The sequence below is a fragment of the Syngnathoides biaculeatus genome, chromosome 15, assembly GCF_019802595.1.
Source record: "Syngnathoides biaculeatus isolate LvHL_M chromosome 15, ASM1980259v1, whole genome shotgun sequence".
Lineage (NCBI taxonomy): Eukaryota > Metazoa > Chordata > Actinopteri > Syngnathiformes > Syngnathidae > Syngnathoides > Syngnathoides biaculeatus.
The window spans coordinates 10,907,758-10,924,003 of NC_084654.1; the positions used below are offsets into that span (position 1 = coordinate 10,907,758).

Genomic DNA, 16,246 nt, shown 5'->3' on the forward strand with positions numbered 1-16,246 from the left:
TGTAAATAGCCTAGTTCTTTCCAAGCCCCCCATCTTAAAGTAAGCATTCGAAGTACATAATGGGTGATTGGCTGGTAACCAGTTCAGGGTGTACCCTGCCTGTTGACAGCTGGGATAGGCTCTGGCATTCCTGTGACCCTTGTGAGGATAAGCGCTGAAGAAAATGGATGGGTGTTCATTTACCTTTGGCATTGGCAACTATGCAAAGAGAAGGGTGTGTGAAAAGCAAGAGGCATTGTGGAGGACAGAAGAGGAGGCAAAAGTTAGACAGCTGAGAGAAAATAAATATACGAATAGACGCATGCACACAACTTTATTCCACTAAAGTTTCTTGGGGCTCATAGCGAATAAAGATGTATAAGCCTGCAAAAAAACACAACTGAAAAACTCCAGAAAAAGTTGTACTTTAGCAGTGTGTGACAGCACTAGCTTGATTTGGTCATAGTTTAGTGTCCAAGGGAAACGAAAAGGATCATGGGTAAAGATTGACGTCCCGCCTAGCCAATGGGATGCTAGGAAGGTTCTACAATGTGAGAAAGCTTTATTGCACCACACAAACAAAGATACACGATGTTTACGTTTGGTGGAATTTGGGGTCTGCGAATACAGTGCCTATTTTTTTTCCCTTTCATATCCTGAATTTTCCTTTGTAACAAGAGACAATATTTTTCTACTGAGGCGTTTCGTAGCCTGAATTTGTTAACAGAGACGTTCATAAGTGGAGGGACCACTGTATATTCAAAGAAATAAAATGCTGAAGGGATTTTTTTTTTTTAAATCAAGTCTGTTTTTGTATGTATAAGTACATTTGTGACGAGGGGTTGCGTCAGGAAGGGCATTTGGTGTAAAAACTGTGCCAAAACAAATATGCGTTCATCTAAGATGACACACTGTGGCGACCCCTAACGGGACAAGCCGAAAGGAAAAGTACATTTTGTGATTATTTCCGTCACCTTTGTTGATGGTGAGTGGAGATTACTGAGACCATTAAGTGGGAACTGTGGTAATTTTACCTGTTCAGTTGTTTAACAGCGCAAGACATCATGTTCTCTTTTGTGAGAAGGTTTTGGGAGGCACTTTGGTAGTGGTTGTTTCATTACAATATTGAAGACCCTCATTAGCACTCCTCCTGCAGTCCAGGCCACTCTTCACTTGAGCAGTAGGTGGCTTGATCTCCTAGCCAGATAATCTCTTTTCTTGATTTATTGTTCCCCAAGCTTTGTCATGTTGGTTCAGTCATTTGGCGTATGACCAATGTAAACATTCTGGTTTTGTTAGGTCCCTGGCTATCCTGTATTGACTCCTTGAACATGCTCAATTAACTCTTTCCTTAAAAAAAAGGGGTGGGTGGGTGAATGTAATCAAATATCGTGTTTCCTGGAGCGATACAATCATCAAGCCTTGTTTGGCTGACAGGCCTCAGCTGTCAGACTGAAGAGGATGTTAGCTCATTGCAAAGTATGTTACAATAACACTCATCTTTCATCTTGTTTTTAGAGTCACCAGGGATAAAAGCGCTGCAGTGTGCATCACAGGGGCACCTTGCCTGATATCATTGGGTGGGAACCTTTTTCCTGAAGTTCTCTTGACAGCTATACTTAATGTATGACAAAAATGATGCAATCATGAAAGCTTCTTTTATGTATTCTGCATTGCGGATTGGATGTTTTATTTAGGCTTTTTATAACTGTTCCTCTGAGATGTTTTTCGAATTGCACGGTGGCCCTGATGAAATTCTCTTTTTGTGTCTGGGCCACAGGCAGTAAGCTCCCCGTTCCAGCCTTACATGATGCCCAAAGGGTACACAAAGTTTCTTATCAAACAGAAGCATCTAGATCTATTCCCTATTATTGCATGAGATATTAGAACCAAAGGTCTGCTTTGTCTGCCCAAGTGGAGGGACCCATCTCCTTCAGTGTCTCACTTACACACCGCACCTGCATGGCTAAAAAGCAGAGAAGATCAAATTCAATGTTAAAAGTTTCCATTTGCAATGTTTATGCAGCAATTCTTGTACAGATATCCTAAAACACATCAAATTGGGTTCAAACGTCTAGGTCATAGCTCGGGTTGTGATTAAATGGATGGGCAGCAGCCATTTGTTCAAGCTATTGTAAATATCAAACATTCATGCAGATATGCTGTCTTTGCAGGCGACGCCAAGGCTATTTATGGCATTTGACATTCAACAGTCACTGAAGAAGCTGACTTCTAATTTGTCAGCAGCTCTGTGCTAATGTTATTAAAGGTCCTACAACCCAGGGAGTGGACTGCTTTATTTCCATGCTGATCTGGTCCTGTTGCTTCTTGCTGATCACACCTTACGTCAGTCTCTTTGACAGAGATACTGCAATTACCAATAATTCAATGAGCTCACCAACTTCTCTATCTGGCTGTTTGGTATAGATGACACGAGCTAGAGGATGGAAACATATTTGGTGGCTTTTCCAGATGTTACTAAGTGTCTACAGCTTAGACTGACTGGGGTAAGAGTGGAACACATGACTCACGACTACAAGGGATGTGCAAAATCAGTCTAACAACTCGTGTGTGTGTGTGTGTGTTGGGAAATCACTGTGTGTGGATAAATAACGGCTGCTGTGGCTCACTTGTGGAGAGTTCCATCTCTGAGAAAGAAATGACCTCACACCAGTGTCTACCGGCATTGACACGTTGAACAAAAATATAGATATAAAAAAAAAGGGAAAACAATCCTTCTAATACAAGAACAAACTTGTCAGTCAGGAACATTATGATTCACCTTTTATGAATGTCTCATTCTTTAAAAAAACCACAAACATGGTGAATATTTGGATAATGTTCTATGATCAAACAAACTATAAAAACTTTTAATGGAGTAATTTTGAAATAAGTGGTTAGTAATTGATCACCAGGGAGTTTTTTTTTTTTTTTTTCAACGTCCCAAATTCTTGTGTGTGTGTGCGCGTGCACTTAAACAATAAATCCATCCATTTTCTGAGCCACTTATCCTCACAAGGGTCGTGGGAGTGCTGGAGCCTATCCCAGCTGTTAACGGTCAGGAGGCAGGGTACACGCTGAACTGGTTGCCAGCCAATCGCACTGTACATGGAGACAGACAACGGTCGCACTCACAACTAGGAGAAATTTAGAGTGTCCAATTAAAATAAATATATATATATATATATATATATATATATATATATATATATATATATATATATATAATGTATGTGTGTGTATTTACATGGAAAAAGATGGCACGCTGTGTGGCGATCCCCCACGGGACTACCCGAAAGCAATAGATAATATATAATATTTTCTGACTCTCGTATCTTCGCAGGTGTTTTTGGACTGCTGGAGCCTATCCCAGCTATTTTTGGGCAGGAGGGAGGCTACACCTGAACTGGTTGCCAGCCAATCACAGACCACATGTGACAAACAACCATTTGCACTTATCAAACCTAAGGGGAATTTAGACTCTCCAATTAATACATGTTTCGGGGATGTGTGAGGAAGCCACTGGGAGAAAATGCAAATTCCACACAGGCAGGGCTGGGTTTTAAGCCCTGGTTTCCAGAACTGTGAAGCAGACTCTCTAACCAGTGGTTCACCGTCCTGCTATATGAATTCAAGTAGTTAAATGACTTTTATGTTTCTTAATATTCACTAAGTCAATGATGTGATGACTGTTGACAAATGAGTTATGTGACTGATGAATCGATTGGCATCCAAGTGGGATGAAATGAAGGGTGTTGTAGGGATGAGTGTTTCATCCAAATGTAATCATTTCTGTTTTGGGGTCTCACAATAATAAAAAGGACGATGATGATGATGATGATTGTGATCAAAGGAAAAACAATAATTGGCAGCAGCGTGAGCTTTGTATGCAAGTTTCCACATTGTAAAAGCATCCTGAATGTACCATTTTGCTTGCAGCAAGCACGTCATGTTATTCTGCCCTCCCTGGGCGTGCTTTAAAATTTTATAGATGTTTAGAGACACCCTAATTGAAGCCTATGGTAAAAGTAAAAGAATTACTCTCAATAATATATATATTTAAATAGGGCAGCATGGCGTCGCAGCTGGAGCCTCTCAGTTCTGAGGACCCAGGTTCGATCCCGGCCCTCCCTGTGTGGAGTTTGCATGTTCTCCCCGTGCCTGTGTGGGATTTCTCTGGGAACTCCAGTTTCCTTCCACACTCCAAAAACATGCAACATTAATTGGACACTCTAAATTGCCCCTAAGTGTGATTGTGAGTGTGGCTGTTTGTCTCTATGTGCCCTGCGATTGGCTGGCAACCAGTTCAGGGTGTACCCTGCCTTCTGCCTCTTGACAGCTGGGATAGGCTCCAACGCTCCTGCGACCTTTGAGTATAAGTGGTCAAGAAAATGGATGGCTATATTTAAATACATTGTTTTAGAAATCACCATCTTTAGCTAAACAGTTAATGGAAAAACCTATTGACTCCCATGTTAAAATTAGCATTTGATCTTGGGAGCAAAAAAACCTTCAAAATGAATATTCACACAGAAACGCCATAGTAACACATACAGGTGGGTAAAATAACAATACTCAAAGGCATATATTCTTACTAATGTATTAAAGTTTAATAAAACTTTATCATGGCCTTTTTTTTTTTTTTACGTAAAAATGTGGCTCAATGCATGCTTCGCACCACACTGCCCCTAAGGGGCCAAGGCCCACAAAGCAGGAAGAGCAAATACAGTGACTGCTTTGCACGAAAAGACAAAATGTTTCGTCCACTCTGTCTGACATGAAAATCAAACTATTTCATGTTTTTGGTCAATTTGGATTGCCAAGATTATTTTTTACTAAATGCCAGGATTTCTTTTTGATAAATATTTATACTAGGCAATTTGTATTTTTTTTCCCCCCCATTTTTTTAAATATAATTCAATTTTTTTTAATTCTTTCAGTTGTGTTTAAAGTAGAGTTTTGGTAGTCGAATAAATAGTAAGTTTAATAATCAAATTTATTATTACTACTGATCTTTATCAATTAAAAAAAATATGTAATATGTTGTGTTTTTCCTCTGAATCCCCAGCCTTTTTGGAATGAATCATTCCTGCTTATACAATGAAAATGTAATGGTCTTAATTTAACATCACTTATTGTTGGAATTTTTGGAGCCTCAGATATCTGCCTCTGTCTAACAAACAACTGAACCCTTAATAATAATAATTATGATACCGCGATTTCTTGTGTGTAATGCGTGCCAGTAAAATTGACCTCAAATTCTGGAAACCCTTTCTGAAGCTAAGCACTTTTTTTGAACACAATACTTTATTTAGTTGCTCCTATTTTGAAATTCACAGACAAACATTGATTAAAGGAAAAAAGTTGTGTTCATCTTTGCCAAGGGAAGCACATTCAATTAAATTTAATGGGATTCAAATTAAACTGTCAAGCATTTCAAAATGCACTATCATTAAACAAAACTATAAAGAAATGAATGGCTATTGTTCAGTCATCATTCGCATAAAAAAATATCTAATTCTGCGAGGGCATTTAAACTTATGAGCACAACCTTACATATAGAGTATGCAGTCATACATAAACCTGTTATATTGGAATGAAGGTTTACAGCGTTTTCAAAACTTCTGTAATGCAGCAGACATTTATGAAATGAATTTTTGGTCATTTTCCCTTATACCTATGTATAACGCGCAGTATTGCCTTTTGAAAATTTCTCGTGAGGAATAAATGTACATTAAACGATAAATTACGGTAACTGTTTTCTTTTGAGTTTATTGCCCTGTCTTAGAAGTCCTCAGGTATAGTTTTGTGTGCTACTGCAGGGCTCCAGCGGCAAGCCCTGTGGTCTGTGCCTCACCTCCACTTGGAAACTTGTGGCTGCCTTCTTGTGCACTAATAACAATGTTTTATGGTGCACACGTCCATGCTGATATGCATAGTCTTGGGCTAATAATAACAATGAAGAGACGTGCCAGGATCTGGGTTTTCCTGTCAGTCGATACGGTTGTTAGGGTTCAAGGGCCCCAGTGAAAGCTGTATTCATGCAGTCATGTTATATTAATGGGCTTTCGTATCATGACTCTCACTGGATTTTCCGTTTCTCTGATTCATTTGCTCGCTTACTGATGAGAGGTCTAGTTTTAAAAGTAAAACTCTGGTGAATACTCTTAGTTTGCATTCTCCTTCATGTGTACCCAAGTTGGATTAGTTAGTGCCAACAAGGAGAGAGGTTTTATCTTAGTTTGCTGTTGCCTTGGGGGGGACTTAAGTGACAATTTTAACCATCTGCAAGGTAATCCCTTCGCCTTTCTGATTTTTATTTATTTATTTATTTATTTTAAAAATATAATCTTCACTGTGTGACTTTTGGCAAACCATGCTTTATGCTTTGCCCTGCCACTGGGGGCCTAGGGCCATAATACATACACGGCATGAAAAATACCAGAAGTTCTTTACAATGCTGTATCATAAACATGTTGATGCAGCTTCACAATGTTTCTTTTTTTTTTTTTTTTTTTTTTTTTTTGCCATGATAATCATTGTTGTTCAAGTACTGTGTATCTGTTTCCCCTTCTTGCCCCAGGGGTCCATTTTTTTTTTTCATCATTGTGAAGTGAGATAATGTGCAAAATGTCTGTTTCCCCATCAAAATTATACATTGCCTTTTTCTCCTTGAACCTCTGGGTTTGTAGCATGTCCACCAGAAGATTAGGAGGACAGAGGATGGTTTGTAATCAGTCGTTCACCTCAAGGGTTAAGTATCCATCTGTATTCCCTTCTAAACCCACCCCGTTTAGGAGGGGGAGGGGCGTAGTGAATAAATACCACCCTTGTCCTCTCATAATGGAACAGCTTGACCTCTCATGACCCCTGCTGGTAGTGCATCTGCCTGTCAAATCCCACCAACAGGCTCCTGTGGGACATCAGTAGGCTACCACATCTGGCCCTCGACTGCTAATTCTAACGTTTCTGGAACTTCTTTCACTATTTAATCATTAAGGCCTGGTCAATTTTTAGGGGGTGTCAAAAAAGCTCTCGATTTTAGACTGAGGTTTTTGTTTCTCTCTGTTCAGTCTGGATGATGACTGCATAATGACCAGGACTCTTATTGACATTCTGGTCCCTCGAAATATGGATCGGATTATAGGAGTTTAGCATAGACCTTCCGTTAATCACATCAGCAAAAAGTGCCACACATATGCCCCAGTTTGCCCCTTATCGGAGTCATGTCACGCACGAAAAAGCTTATCAGTACTGTATGTCTGCAATCCTCTTAGACAAACCCCAGTTGAAGTGTGTAAATCAAATTGTTTTGCAAATGGTTATCTTTTCACGTGACTCCACTTGTGTCAAAAAATGGTTTTGGTTAGAAAACTGTAGCCTTTGGTTGTTCCATTTATTTTAATGCTGCTAGTTAAACACACCACAGCTTTGTGTAGCACCTGCTATGGATTATAGGTGATGGCGGCTCCCAGCTAATATCTTGTGATAATTCCTGCAGTGAAACCCAATCTTAACTCCAGCTGTTATGACTGTTTTCAGACAGCTCTAAAATACTAAGATTTGAATCGGTTTCCTCTTGTCGGAAAGAAGGATTAGTTGACTCTTGGACAAACATCACGTTCACACTGCCAATACACTGGTGCACATACATCACCAAACTAGTACAGACCAGTGAACAGGATTATTAAAACCCATTACCAGAGTCTCTGCGCAACCTTTCATTTCTCTCATAAAAAATTCTCCACATTTATCAAGCAACCTTCTATGGAATTCTATTAAACATAGTCAATCAAAGCAAGGAAAACAGATATGACTCAAACTGGGTTTTATTTGGAGAGGACTTTTATTCAGATCTGTTGCAACATGTTGACTTATACATCCAGTGTGGCCTTGAGTGGAATCACATGACTGTGCATTTGGGTGTGTGTCGTGAACCAGCTGTATCGCCGATCGTAGCTGCTCCAGGATGCTCACATTTCTGCCTTATCTGAGTCATAAACCTCCTGTTGATATGCCTGATAAGTCGTACCGTATATTATGTTGAGTTCAGCTTGAAGCCACAATAAAGCCACAGCGTTTGATCACAGGAGTGATGATTCCATAAAGGTATATATTGCTTTCAGCATTTACCTGAGCAACACTGTGCTTAGGTTGTCAGTTCCTCTCTTCCAGCAGATAGCTGTTGATGTAGGAGGGTGGCTACTTTTTCCATTTTTTTTTTTTTTATTTTTTTTTTTTTTAAATCATGACTGGGAGCTGTACTTTTTAAGTAGGGTGCTCTCTTACTGGAGGTAGCAGTAAGTATGTTAGATTTTATTTCAGTGGGAAACTCTCATGCTTAATTCCAGATGGCCAAGATGTTTTCTCACCTAACGGATGTTTATGTAACGATCCAGACCGTGGTCCTGTATATATGGGACTCTGGTATAGGTCCATGTGATGATCCTGGGACTCTGCTGGTTAGCACACAATCTATTGCATGCTGCCTGTCTGGCTGCATTGAACTCTGAAATTAGTCATGCTCTGTCTAGTTGTCTCACAAGTGAGTGATGGGCTTTCAAAATATAAATCATTACATTTGAAAATTAAGATTTTGGAAAAAAAAAAAAAAAATCATGTAGTCCCTGTCTTCAATAATGTTTGTAGTTGGATTGATACTCCATTACAGAAATGCCCTAAATTTATAAATATGGAACTCTGTTGAATAAGAGAAAATGCGAAATAGTTCGTGCTACGTTCTGTAACAATTTAATGAAAATTGAGGACACCAAATAATGCTGTAGTAACAGACTGGGTGTTAGTCACGCAGACCCCAGCAGTTAATTGGTCGATCAAACTTCAAACTGTCACCACTGTACAAAATGCTTTTTCTGAAGCAGTGGTTGTCTTTCTGCAATAAACTATCCATTCTGTGAATTATTTATCATTTGATAGGCTTTTGATAGAAGTATTAGATTCAAAATGCTATTATAATGGTAATGCAGTAATTTGACAGATGCTGTACACACATGTAGACCTGCCAATGTGGTAATGGCCCCTAAAGGCCAGTGAACAGCAGCATTTTGTTATTGTGACGTTGAGCATAATGAGCAAAGCAAGCAAGCAAGCAGGCAGGCCCAGACTATGTAACTGCCCGTAATAGCCTCACTGCATCATTTTACCTTTCACTCTCTCACTAAGATTTTGGCACAAGTGACTGATGAAAGTGCTGAGCTAGCAACCATCACTTCGACGGGTCACTTGGCTTTGCCGAGGTTACTTAACTCTTGACTTTCATGGCTTTGGTTTTCCAGGTCATTGCCTGTGGCCATAGTTAGATCCCTAAGAGATTATTTCATGTTACGTTTGGCCTGGCTTTGATCTGCTTATTGGTCAAAATAGGCCATAAAAAGAATGCCATTGCTAGATCAACTAGAATGTACGTCTCTCCTTGACCACGACAGTAACCTGCCCTCTTGTCTTCATTTTTTAAATTTATTTATTTATTAATTTTGGTTCATGTTCCAGTGATTCACCAGTACCTGTCTGGATTTTGGGATATGGTTTTAGCTGGGTTCCAAGTAAAGCTGATTCTAGGGACCTGTCAGTGTGTGAGCACAAGTGCAAACCCCTGCTGGCGTCACAATTCCTCAAGAACGCAGAGAGGGATTAATTCATGTCTGGAACAAATGATGAATGAGACCCCCCCCCTCTCCCTCAGACACACACAAACATGTCATACAGTGTAGTTTCAAACCATCTGGGTGTGCAAGTGCAATATCTGCTAGCATAGCAAGTGTTTGTTTTGGAACAAAGCCACACAAGGTTTGGTTCAGTACCCCAGATACTGTGGTATGCAACAGCCACGTGTCATTTGGGCTGGAAAGACCTTTTAGCTTTTTTACTTCCTCTCTGGGACACTTTAACTGATTGATAGTGTCCATGATTTCATGCACACTCCCTCATCTTTTGTCTTTATTATCCTCATATGCTTTTCATTTAAGCCCATGCTTTGCCATATTTCCATTAACCAATTAATTTCAGATTTCAGTTTTTTTTTCCATTGTCCTCTTAATATGTCAACCCATCAGTGGACTGGACTAAATTTGTGGTGCATCATAATAGGTTATCAATGCCTCAATGCATTGGAGCGTTTGTGACATTTTCATTCACGTTTGTAATATTGAGTTACCATTTCTGCATGTGGCTCTTCTTTTCCCTAATCCCCATGATTCCATTGTTGCTCTGAAACCTTTGGCAATAGTGTTGGACCCCCAGCAGCAAACTCTCATTGTGGTGCACAGCGAAATGATCTGTGATGGATCATCCGTGAAAAGCTTGGCGCGCGTCTCACCGTAGCATAGTACGGTGGCTTTGCTAATGAGTAAGTGAATCTTATTACTCACTCTACCTCACACTACAGTGTGATAGATGATACTCACAAAGCACTGACAGTCAATTCCAGTGGAGGAACCCACATGAACCGAATAAAGTTAGAATCATGACAATGAAATGGTTTTGTTACTGTATTAATGGAGGATGCAAATCAGTTAATATTTTCACTTCACTCCATGTGAAACACTTTTTGTTTTTCAATCACTTTATCAGTGAGGAGATATGGAGCTATGTGACATAGAAGCTGTTTGCATTTTTTTCCTTTCCATCTGACCGTTTATCTGACCTTGTGCTTCCATGTTTCACATCCATGGCCTGTCATTCACTCTCAATTACTTTATCAACAACATTCATTCCTAGTATGTTCTCTCTATCTTCTTCAAAGCAGCCCCGTGGTCTTGCTTTGGTTCCATGCTAAAGTGAACAATGTGACAAAGGTGTGAAACAACTAAGCTCAGATGTGCTGCTCATCTCAGAATTTTGGGAAAATATTGCCACATACTTTTGTGAGCTGTTTTGTAATGCAATTCTTCATTTTATTATTTATGTGTGTATGAATCTGAGTTGTGGAGTTCTAAGAGATGACTACTGGTAATCCTATTTACATTGTATAATGTGAACAACAGTCCTAATTACATTGTGTACAACTGTCAAACTATAAAAGGAAATAAATGTGGTTTTAAACTAAGCTCTGGGGTTAGTAGTTCCGGGTTTTTTTCAAAATCACAATTGATTTTGACCAAAATTGAGTAAAAAGTGACTTTAATCAAAATAGTGGGAAAAGCATCATATGACCAGTGACTCCAAAACTGTAGTAGTCAGACTACAGTTATTTCTCCAAATAATGCGGTTTTTTTTTTTGGGATATGGGACGAAACCGGAGTGCATGGAGAGGACCCACGAAGGCGCACATGCAAACTCAACACAGGCAGGGCCGGGATTTGAACCCTGGTCCTCAGAACTGTGAGGGCAACGCTCCATAGCTGTTTCACCATGCTGCCTCATATAAATAATCTATATGGACACACTTTATAAACAGTTCCCTCCAAAAGTATTGGAAGGGTGGGGGCAATTCATGTTTTTGTTGTATACTGAAGGCATTTGGGTTTCAGAGCAAAAGTTATGAGACTAAAGTCCAGAATTCCATCTTTGATTTCAAGCTATTTATTTTACATCTAGATGTGTCAAACAACTTAGGATAGAGCACTTTTTGCTTAAAACCACCTACTTTTCAGGTGAGGAAACGACAACAAAATGTTTAATTTTCTCCCATACACACCTCTGGTCTTTGCTTAATAACAAATGCAGTTTTCACAGGGGAAACCCAAAGCACTCATGTTTAAGCAATCTAAAAGGCAACACCTGAGCCACTACAATTACCCTTCAGTCACATTGCAATAATTTTGCTACTTCAAAAGTGGGTGGGTTCAAACAAAAGGTGCTCTGTCCTGAGTTATGTAACACACCTAGATTAAAAAGGTGTAAATCTGAACTTTTCTCATTCATCTTTTGATCTGAAAGCCAAAAATCTTCAGTATACAACAAAAATAAAGGAATTGATGTTGCTGTTTAAATACTAGTCTGAATACACAAGCCATATTTTATTTTTAATTTTTATTAGCAAGTTTGTGTTCATAACATCATGGTCTTGAACCGTAGTCATGCTCATTAGCGTAGCATACACATGAAGTCAGCTGACTTGTTTTACAGTTTTGCACACGTGGTTTCCACATTTAGCGGATAGGCTCAAGCAAATCTGTGACCAGAATGGGATGCCCCCCCCAGCCAATTTACATGTTTTTCAAATGCTGAATGTGACTAGCACAGAAAACTATGTGGTACACAGATGTTGTCGTAATAAGGGTTATGAGTTGAAGTACCGCACTAGTACTGATGTGAACTGTGAATTGCATTATTTTCTTAGGACTGGTGTTTCATAACTTATCAGGCTGAAAATAGGTACTGGTCAGTATCTTTTGGAGTAGGTTCAGGAATACTCTATAATACTTTAATATTAAAAATGACATATGCCTCCCAATAAACTTCAATTGGGCAATTTGAATCTCCATACCTTCAGGCTGAGACATCACACTACTTCACTTTAGTAGTGTTAACCTATCCCTTCTTTTGGCCATTTGAAAATGTCATGGCAGTTTTAAAAGCACACTTGAGCCCATGTAGCAGTAGCTGGATGGACCCTCACAGCACCTGAGTGCACATTAGTTTCCTCTTAGAAAAGCATAAAAAAATAATAATAATAATTAATTCAGAGAAAATCCTATAGTCTCTCATGATTTACACACTAGAGGCTGCGACATTTTCTCTTGCCAAATGGGAGTGAATTTTATTATGATTCATGAGTTTGGGTTGGAGCGGGAGCAAACCAGTGGGAGGAACAGGTACAAAAGTCACTAGGGCAGGGTGGAATGGGAACTTTTACTACTTAGTCACCAGGTGTGGAAATCGTGATGGGAATGGAAACCATGGTTTTCGCGGGATTCTGTACAATTTTTATCTCGGGATTTGGAGGAAAATGAGATCAAAATCTGTGAGTGGGAGGCAGCGGGAGTCAAAATCCACTCCTGTGTCACCTTGAATACGCACATACTCCACACATATGCAGAAACATATTCGAATGGATCACTGAATATCACACTTAACTGTATTTTGAGACTCGCACACGTTTTTATGATGGAGCATGAATACCTTAATTGGTAAAAATAAAAGATATGCTAAGTGGATTTCACTCAATCACAAAAAGATTGGACCCCTGACCCAGATTTAAACTACCATGGTTTGTGAATTCCTTCAATTCTCACTCCTCAATTCCCACTAACAACTACCCTGTAAGTGAAGCATCTGGAGACTCCAGAGATTTTAATCCTTGTTTGTGGGTGTAGCAGTGTACTCATTTTTGCAACCATGACCAATCAGAATCAATTTATGGCCTCCGTACTTATTGTCTTTTGGGAATTACGTCAGACTGCAGTCCCACTTGGCACCTCATAAACCGCTCCAAGCAATGTTGTTTCAGGGAGAGGAGTATTAGCATGCTAAATGAATTTGTATAGTTCTTCCCTCAGCTGTCCTCCATTTTGTCAGGCCATGTCCCACAAGCATTACCCCCCCTGGGATTTTGTTTTCATTAAATACGGATTATTGAAAGTAGTCTGACTAAATGTGACATTTTACATGTACAGAGGCATTTGCATGCTGTAACAGTTTAACACTAATCCAGCAAAAAAAAAAGCCTAAAGAAACTAATTTATTTTGTGATTTTTGTAGTATAGATTAACAGGCGACTGGAATGTATATTCTTATTTATAAGGAGACTTGAGGTTAAATTCTAATTTTCACTTCTCAATGAACGTTCCCAATTCCTTATATCTCTATTTGCTCATGTCTGTCTGGTTAATGCTAAAAAAAGCATGATTCACTTATATAATTTGTAACAAAACAAGTGCTTTTCATTTAGAATATATAGCTTTTGTGTTTGGCTATGGAGGGATTGCTTTTGTCTTTGCAGAATTTTGTAATTGATCTGGTGGGTCTCAACTTTTGGCCTGAATAAAATGGCTTGAGCACCTGCTCTCTGTGAATATGCTTCACAGTGGCGCACTGCCTTCTTTCTGTCTTTTCATGTCCCCCACTCACTAACCTTTGAGCAGACAAAGGGCTTTGAGAGCGGCCCAGACTCATCCACATCTATCGTATGCCGAACAATGTTGTTTAGGTCAGATGAGTCCTGCTGGGCCTGATGTTGTCATGTCAGGCAGCAGGTTGATTGATGCCTATTTCACAGCTGCTCATATCATGTGGTTCAAGGATGACTTTGAAAAGGAGTTTGGGGAGAAAAAAAATCATTTTTTTAGGGAAGATAATACATGATTGGAGCTCAGGGGTTTTTGTCACACTTGTTTAAAAAAAGCCACATCTCCACCAGCATATGCAGTACCAATTCTCTTGCCATGGTTTGAAATGGTAAACAAAAATCAATCTTTCATTTCTTGGCATGACATTATGCCAATGTTACATAGACTCTAGCCAATAAATCAATGAGGAATGTGAAAATAAATAACTGCTTTCAAATCCTCTATTATATTGTCACCATTTGTATTAATTTCCTCCCATTCAACGCCAGTGTATGGACGCACCCTCCACTAGCAAACCATTCAAAATTACCATTGGTGCAGGCGGACTACAGTGGAAAAAGCAATACAGCTTTGTGTCTTAATATAAACTGTAATGTTCAACCAGCTGACTCGTGCAATAATGTTGTTAGCTGGTATAGAACTTGGCATTTTGTTTTAAAAAAAAAAAAAAAAAATCAACTACTGGTCCTGTGCTGAGCTGTGCTGTGGCCCTCTAAATCGGCCCAACTCAATTATGCGACCACAGTTATGTGAGCCATAGACAAATCGAAGCATGTGTGGAGTTTGAAACCATTGGCAGTCTTGAAAGCGTATTCACCAGGGTACAGCTTAGTCACAACATTTCAAAAGCATCTCCCAAATTCCATTGGCAGGCAATCTTTGGAGTCCTTTTCTTGGACAGTTTGGTGCTTTGACCCCAAGAAACAAGGAGGTAAGCCGTGTAGCAGACTGTTTCCTGTCAGTTCAACCACACACACAGACTGCCTCCCGAGTAGCTGGCCACCTTGCCCTCCTCCTGGAGTCATTGTGCTATTTCGGATCACACAAGGGCTCCAGTCATCACTCCCTCTCCAGTGCCTGTAAGGCAGCGCTGCAGCCACTCCACGCCTGCTTGTCTCGCCCAGTTGTCTCAGACGGCTATGGAAAACTGTCTTGGCGGTAGCAAGTCATGCATCCTTCTCAAATTCAAGCCAATGGAAAAGCAGGGTTTCTGTACCATATAGGGAAAAACAACTGGCAGGAGTCGAGGCTTTTAATTGATGGAAGCTATAAAAAAAAATCTTCCTTTTTCTGAGTGCTTCTGTTGAGTTTTCCTTCACTGTTCGCCTGCTTTTCTTGCCTGTGTGCCGTTACCAAGGGTTACCCCAGGAGGACCGTGATTCGCCTTTGCCTTGGAGCAGGGGGGGGGGATTCCACGTGTGGTTGTGTGTGAGCCCGATGTAGCATGTGTCTGTTGCTTTAAGACTCAACCAGCCTTCATAGGTCGAATCCACTTTGAGGTGACAGAATAGCAGTGAGATTTCGTCTTTGCAATCTCTTCAAAGAGCTTTTAGATTAAAGGCCGGTGCAGCAGAGGTAAGGCATCTTGTTTTATCTCCCACTCCCTTTTGTCTGTCCTGGTGGCAGGAGTGGTCACGTTGTTTTTTAGGATCTTCTTATTGACATGCACTGGTGTTTACATGTGTGAGTTACTGCACTGAGTCCGAACAAAACCTTTACAACACTACTTGACTGTAATTGTGCATATCTTTTTTTTCATTTATTTTTTTATTTTTGTGTATGGATGCTCTGCCTTCACAGAGTTGTCTTGTAAGCAAAGTTAATGAATGGACTTTCACCATTTTGAACGTTATCAAATATATTGATGCATATGCTCTGGTTATTTTACTCTTTGGCCTCATCACCACTACAGTTATACAAGAAACAAACTTATGCAGTTATAGCTAATTGGCTGTGCTTCTTTTGTTTGAACACCCCCCCACCCCACAAGTCACTTTTGTACAGGACAGTAGTCATGTGCTGAATCAAATTTATAAGGATACTTATATTATTGGTTCAACTGTATCCACTGCACAATATTTTTTGAGTGATTCATACAATGGCAGTTGTCACCATGATGTGATTTGAATTACAGAAAAGAGCAGGGGATGGCCTACTGATTGGCACCTTCTTCCTTAGTAACTTTGTTTTGTTGTACAAAAACTGGATGCTGTTTTGCATAAGTTTGCTTTTAAACA

The 16,246-nt window shown here is 39.7% G+C and overlaps 1 protein-coding gene across 2 annotated transcripts in view; it reads left to right on the forward strand.

The window, feature by feature from the left end:
- tiam2a (TIAM Rac1 associated GEF 2a) overlaps window positions 1-16,246 on the forward strand; it is an 81,731-nt gene that overhangs the window by 4,743 nt on the left and 60,742 nt on the right. The gene's annotated exons all lie outside the window — the stretch shown is intronic.